Genomic DNA, 6,731 nt, shown 5'->3' with positions numbered 1-6,731 from the left:
TGCAGCATATGTCAGTCATAATTGACATATTCATACACAAGTTCTCTTTCTTCCACTTTGATTGAGAAACAGATATGTTTCGACCAAATCACTTGTCCTTCAGTGTCTAACTAGATCTAACAGAATGATCCAAGTTTGCTGGAGGTGTTGAGTAACCACAGTTAACGTTGTGAAAAGGTTAGCTTCACTATATATAAATTCAGGCATGACAGTACTTCTCAGTTATGTACATCTAACTGTCCACCTTCTGTGTTGATGTTACTGTAGATGTTGAAGTATCACTCATCAATATTTACAAGTATAAAGGTGTCTGGTTGTTTATTTTTTTCGATTAGATGCCTCAAGTACTAAAAACATTCTTGCTATCAATATTTCATAACTAAAACGATTGGCCATTATGTCGGTATTGTTGCAATATTGTGTTAAAGATGTATGACTAACATGCATTTCGTTTTCCTTTTATTTCCTTTCAGCTGTTTGCTATAACCTCATACACTACTTTTATCAGTCAGACATGTTCGATTGCGACTGTCCCCCAGCTTGCAAGTAAGTTGATACGAACAACATGTGTTCCTAGGATCCTAGTTATGACTAAAACAGAGTATACATTTTGTTGTTGTTGTTGTTGTTGTTGTTGTTGTTGTTGTATTTAAATATAAATGCAATTACACAAATCGATTATGTTACATATATTTTAGTACAAGTTAAACCGATCATCACTAATCAGATACTGCAGATGAGACGTAATTGATAGTAAGGGGTTACTACAGTAGAACATTCACCGGGGGCCTAGCCAATCTTTTCAAAAACTCCGAAATAGTTTATATGTTATAGAATATTTACCATGGCATTTGCAGTCAATATTACGTTGTATCTACAGTCTGTACTGTGTAACATCATTATAATATAGAAAGTGGTCAACGTTTTTTCATTATCTATGCCACTTAAATAATAGCGGGACGTCATCAAAATTGTACAATGCATTGATGATAACTATATGTAGTACAGGCAGGCCCTTACAATGTAACACTCAAAGACTTTGTTGATTAAGTGAAGGCGTTGTTTTGAATGATAAGTTTTTCTCATCAGAAATATTGGCTCTGGTACCTTGATTGATTATCACTTGATCACAAATTACAACAATGTTCGACCAACTGTATCTCTTAGCTTGTCTCAAGCTGTCTAAAACTACCTACTAGCAGCAAGTTTCTCTATTGATCACAGTGTAATCTTTCACTCCTTGATGTTTAATTATTAAAGTTGCAATATTGTATTGTGTTGTAGTTGCTAATTTAACATTAAATGTTAGAATTGTTTGTTTTGAGTGAAGTTAGCGAGTGTATGTGAGTCATATTATGTGTAGTGACTAGCCAGTCTTGGTCTTATTAACAATTCGTTTCAATTAAACATCAAGGAGTGAAGATTACACTGTGATCAGAAAGAGAAAACTAGAGAAAGTTGCTGCTAGTAGGTAGTTTTAGTACAGCTTGGGACAGACTTAAGAGATACTGTTGGTCGAACATCGTAGTACGTTGCAAATACTCACATACAAGCAGGCTCTAACTAGTATGTGGTGTTCTCAGTGGCAATATTTGAATCACTATTATACTTTAGACAGTCGACACTGGTATATTCATCACATGCCAACTATTATAACGTTACAGAAAATAACCATTTTATTTTGATTTCATGTTATTTCTAGGGAACGCTCGTACAGCATGACCATTTCACAGTCACATTGGCCTTCTGATGTATACCTGGTAAGTATAGTAATGCATTACCATACTAGATAATTTGAACTAAGGCTGGTGGTGAATTTGTTTGTTTGTGAAACTCCGACAGCAAACTCTACAATATTTTGCCTCTATGTCAATATTTGTCCAAGTGCATATTTTGTTCATCTGTCACGAATGTGTAATTACTGTGTTCGGATTCAGACATAACACTGTATAATATACATGTCGACAAACGCCTGGTTAGAGAAATGAATGGGTGTCAAGACAATAGGTACACTAATATCAAATTAAAGTTTAGTGTTTTTTGTTTTATTTCCATGACGCTCATAATTATGCATGACCTATTGTTATCTTAGGAAGTTTATCTCCTGTGCGTGACTTATTGTAATTTAATTCTTGTAACGACCATAGCGTCGCAGCTAGGTTTGAGGACTTCGATTTTGACCGCGGAGCTGTGAACATCTGCCTCTCCTGACTTTGGAGTGAGCCGTGAGGCTTTGATAAATAAAGACTATGTACAATATCATTATATCTAACAAGACAGTTTCAAACATCAGCTAAGGAAATGTGAGTGATAATCGGTGGATGAGAAGTGACAAAGCCCTTGGGTATAGAATCTTGTCATGTAGGCAATAACAGTTTGCTCATCATTGGAACACTACAGAGCCAAGGACGTGGATGGGAGTTGTCGTGATGTAGCGTATAAACCCACATTTGGCTTGCATGTGATATAATTTATCACATTTATAGTTTGAATAAGTATAATTTGCGGATGGTAAGCTTATAGGTTTTAATGAATGAAATGCACCAATTGAAATAAACGTACTACTCAAACTAGACGCTACTGTTAACGTTGTTGTAAATACAATATCTGTAATGTGTATATCCATGCCACTATTTGTGTAGATGCCATCTTGACTTGAATTGTTGATAAGTCTTTGTAAAGTACTCAAGATTTGTAAATTTTCGTACTTTTTAAAACTTGTTGCTAAAATAATAATTAACCATCCTTGTTTTATAGGAAAATCTCCTAAACCTGATCAATACCAAGAATCGTAAAACTAGAATACTGAATGATATGCAGTCAGCAAGGTAGGGTAAACTTTCACTTACTGTTGTAAAGAGAGAGAGAGAGAGAATACTATACAAAATTTTAGGTCTCTGGGTTAAGATGTTTTTTGAAGTCCTTCACCTTATATCTCCTAATTCTTGCATCTTGTGGTTCATAACTTATCGTAATTGGCTGTAGACACAACGGGACAATTGAAGCTTTACCATCTTTCAATACCAGTGCACGTATTTCAATTCAAACGGTCGGTTTTCAAAACCACGATTTTACACTAGTTTTTTGAATATCTTGATATGGCAAAAGGGACTTAGAGACTTATTGTTAATATTATCTTTCAATAGGACCAATTTAATACAGCTTGATATTTATTTCGAAACTCTGAACTATGGACACACATCAGAGCATCCAGCCTACCAGGTAAAAAAACAACTTTGACTTCAATATTCATTTTCTACGTGATATGAAAATACGTTATTTGGGCCGATGGCCTTGAACTACGAAATAAAGAGACCATTATGTATTATGAAAATACGACTTACAACATATATATTTGTGATGTTTTTTCAGTCAGGTGTTTGTACTTGGGTAATCTTCCCTCTTCTGTTAATTGTTTATTCTAAGAAGCGAGTTATCATGTCTGTGTCTATATCTCTAGAAATCCATCTCTACAACATCGTTGGCTTACATACACAACCTTACATATTAGGCCAGCATGTTATAATTTCCTGCCTTTTCTTTTTAATCATATAGTGGCAAGACCTACTCAGTGATATCGGTGGAACTCTTGGATTGTACATTGGTTTGTCGCTGATAACAGTTTGCGAAATTGTAAGATTTTTTGTGGAGCTTGGAAGAAGGGTTACAAGGAAGAGAAACTAGCTAGTGTTGTGGAACAAATACATAGTAAAATCCTTCTTCTATATAGCACACAAAGCTCCAACCTGCATCCGCGACCTTCTGCGAAGTTAAACATCGACGCGTGCTATAGTCGATTTTCCGGTTCCAAGATGCATTGCACGAGAGGACGTCGCTTATGTTGTCGTTTTGTCCTTATTACGTTCGAACTAACATTTTCGTCAAGAAATGGTGGAAAGACATGTTGACGTCTTTGATTTTATAGAACAAGGACTAAAAACGCCATCATTGACAGACAGTGATTTTACAGGTGAACCCAGGGTACTGTCAGGTGACAACCCCCCCCCCCCCCAGTAGCGCATGCAAACCCCTTAGCGGGTACACAGTACATGGCATTGTATGGAGAGACGCGCAATGCATCTTGGAACCGACATGTCAACTAGCTAACAAGAGACTCCAGCTTTCAGAACAATGTTGAAGACATGCGGTAGCCTCGCATTTTCAAACTGCGCGTCTAGACTTTGAAAATTGTTATCATTGGATATACGGCAATCGTCAAATCTGAACACTTTCAAGTATATTAAATGTCATTGTGTGGATTGACCTTTTTAGGTACATTGAACAATAAGAGACTAATAGATGTTTTTCGTAGGATTAAAATAGAATAGATTAAAATAGATTAGAAATTGATACTTAGTACTTGCCCACAGACAACAATGCATATTGTGTTCGCCAAAGCACCGATTTCAGTTTAAACACACGCACTTGTGTGAATATTAATTATTATGTTTTTAAGAATTTTGCTAAATACTATTTAAATAGTGGTAATATTAAGTGGATTTCTATTTATGGTTAACTATATACTACTGTGTAGTATTATTGTACATTTGTCTGTTTGGTTGTGTGTTGTCTATGATAGCGTTTTATTTGTATATTGGGATTTCTGAGATGCCAGAAGGAAATTTTCCATTATATGTTGAAATTTTAATGGACAATAAAGGCTTTGAATTGAATTGAATTGAATATATCACAATTTTAATCAACTGCCCTAAATGCTTAAGCCTTTATAAGGCTAGTAAAAACTAAGAAAAATAGTTGTACCTCTTAAGTTACCATAGTGAAGATGAAGTAATAAGCAATATTTTATATAATATCAACATACACATTAAATCAAATTAAATTAAACCAAATACCATACCATAGATAGTTGTGTGTTTATGCATTACATGTATATAATCTTTCTAGTTAACGAGTACAAAACTCCAAAGTTGTCTATGTTTACACCTAGTGCAATCATAATATTATTCATAAATAAAGATTGAATAAATAATGAATAAAGATTCACTTCAAATGTTGTTCATGAGTAGAATTAGTTCTATATTTACCAAGCTGATCAAACCTCACAAAGTAGCTGACTCATATACAAAGTAGAATTCAGTTAATACTTACCAGCACTCAGGGGTTAAAACTGTATGTAAACTAAGCTAAGCTAGACACAAACTAAAACCGTTGCTGTGGAATATAGTAGATTACACAGATGGAGGATAGCCCTGCTTTGATGTGTAAATATAATCGCCCTGTAATCAAGATAATATAAGCAATGAATGAGATTAAATTTGCAGGGCCAGTAGGATAGATTGTAATTCGTCTATTCTCTTAATTAATATCATTATGTAATTTGAAATATTTTGTCTTTAAAATGTGAAGTGTCATTCATAATTTCTTTGCAACGAAATATTTGAAACATTAAAGTGTGTACAATGCAAGATGTTGGCTTACTTTAAAGGGCTATATAGATTACATTTGGGTATTTATTTTGAAATTTTAATTTATAAAAGAACTTTATTAGGTTTTTCTACTTGAAAACACAATGTGAAATAATATATACCAAGTCCTTGTTTGTAACTCAATAAATTGTGTAAAAAGTTATTATACATACAATAACAAACTTGTTACACATTTTAAAATGCTTGTGCAATGTATTGGGTTACAAACAAGGACTTGGTATATGTTATTTCATAATGTTTTTCAAGTATTAAAATACTTGTTTTATAAATTAAAAATCCAAAATACCCAATTCTCATGCATTTGGCCACTTTAACTGTAACAGTTGGATTTCACACATCAATTGAACTATAATAGATTTTTCGCTAAGTACATGTTAACTGAATTTACATATGTATTTACATGTACTATAAATGAAATCCTTGTATGTTGCCATGGAAAACTGACAAAAAAATAAAAACCACTTATTTAACATCATGACGTTTGAATATGCAATTTTTTCCTTCATTTTTGTTACCTCTTGATTATTGAGTATTATTTTATTAAAATAATTTTCATTGTCTTCACTCTCTCCGGACAGGCAGCTTATCAATTTTCCGGTTTCAGATTGTTTAGGGTGAAAGCACATACATCCCCATCCCTTGCTCACTCACAATGACAGACTGAGTTACATTGCCATAACATCTGAGAAGAGTAAAATAATATTCAGTGTCCATCAAATACTTAATATACATGTCTGCTGACTCCATTACAGCAACAATTCACCTCTGTTAATGAAAACGAAAAACTGTCTCAATTTGGCGTTTCTTGGTAATGGCGTGAATTCTATGTGATGATAAATCATTAAATGACTTTTGGGAGCCCAAAGTTTATGAAAATACATTTTTATTTCCTGGAGTGAGTGGCGTTCCCCTTTTAAGAGTGATCACAGATATCTCCCCAACACCAGTCTTCCTTATTGATTGTATCTCCTAATTCTTGCATCTTGTTGTTCATAACGTATCATAATTGGCTGTAATTGTTTATTTGATTTAGTTCAGTTCAAAAACTGGAAATATAGATAAAATTTATTACACGATCAATCAATCAAACAGTTTTCAGTCCTAACATATTATCATCGTACTAACTGAGGTAGTTTCAGAGATCAACTAAACACGCTTGCACATAAAATCAGTATACCGGTAAAACATTTATGAACATCACATATCATATTTATTAAGGTATATAAAACCATTTTATATTTTAAGTAGATATATATAATATATATAAGATGTATAAACATTAAA

At 33.5% G+C, this 6,731-nt stretch overlaps 1 long non-coding RNA gene across 1 annotated transcript; it reads left to right on the top strand.

Moving 5' to 3' along the window:
* The first annotated feature begins 1,709 nt into the window (after window positions 1-1,709).
* On the top strand, window positions 1,710-3,189 carry LOC144442252 (uncharacterized). Its single transcript, XR_013481622.1, has 3 exons — window positions 1,710-1,760; window positions 2,758-2,828; window positions 3,147-3,189. It is a non-coding gene; the product is annotated as an uncharacterized LOC144442252 (long non-coding RNA).
* The last annotated feature ends 3,542 nt before the right edge of the window (window positions 3,190-6,731 follow it).

The sequence above is a fragment of the Glandiceps talaboti genome, chromosome 11 (assembly GCF_964340395.1).
Source record: "Glandiceps talaboti chromosome 11, keGlaTala1.1, whole genome shotgun sequence".
NCBI lineage: Eukaryota > Metazoa > Hemichordata > Enteropneusta > Spengelidae > Glandiceps > Glandiceps talaboti.
The sequence above is the reverse complement of the archived record's forward strand: the minus strand, read 5'-3'. Positions and strand labels throughout refer to the sequence as shown.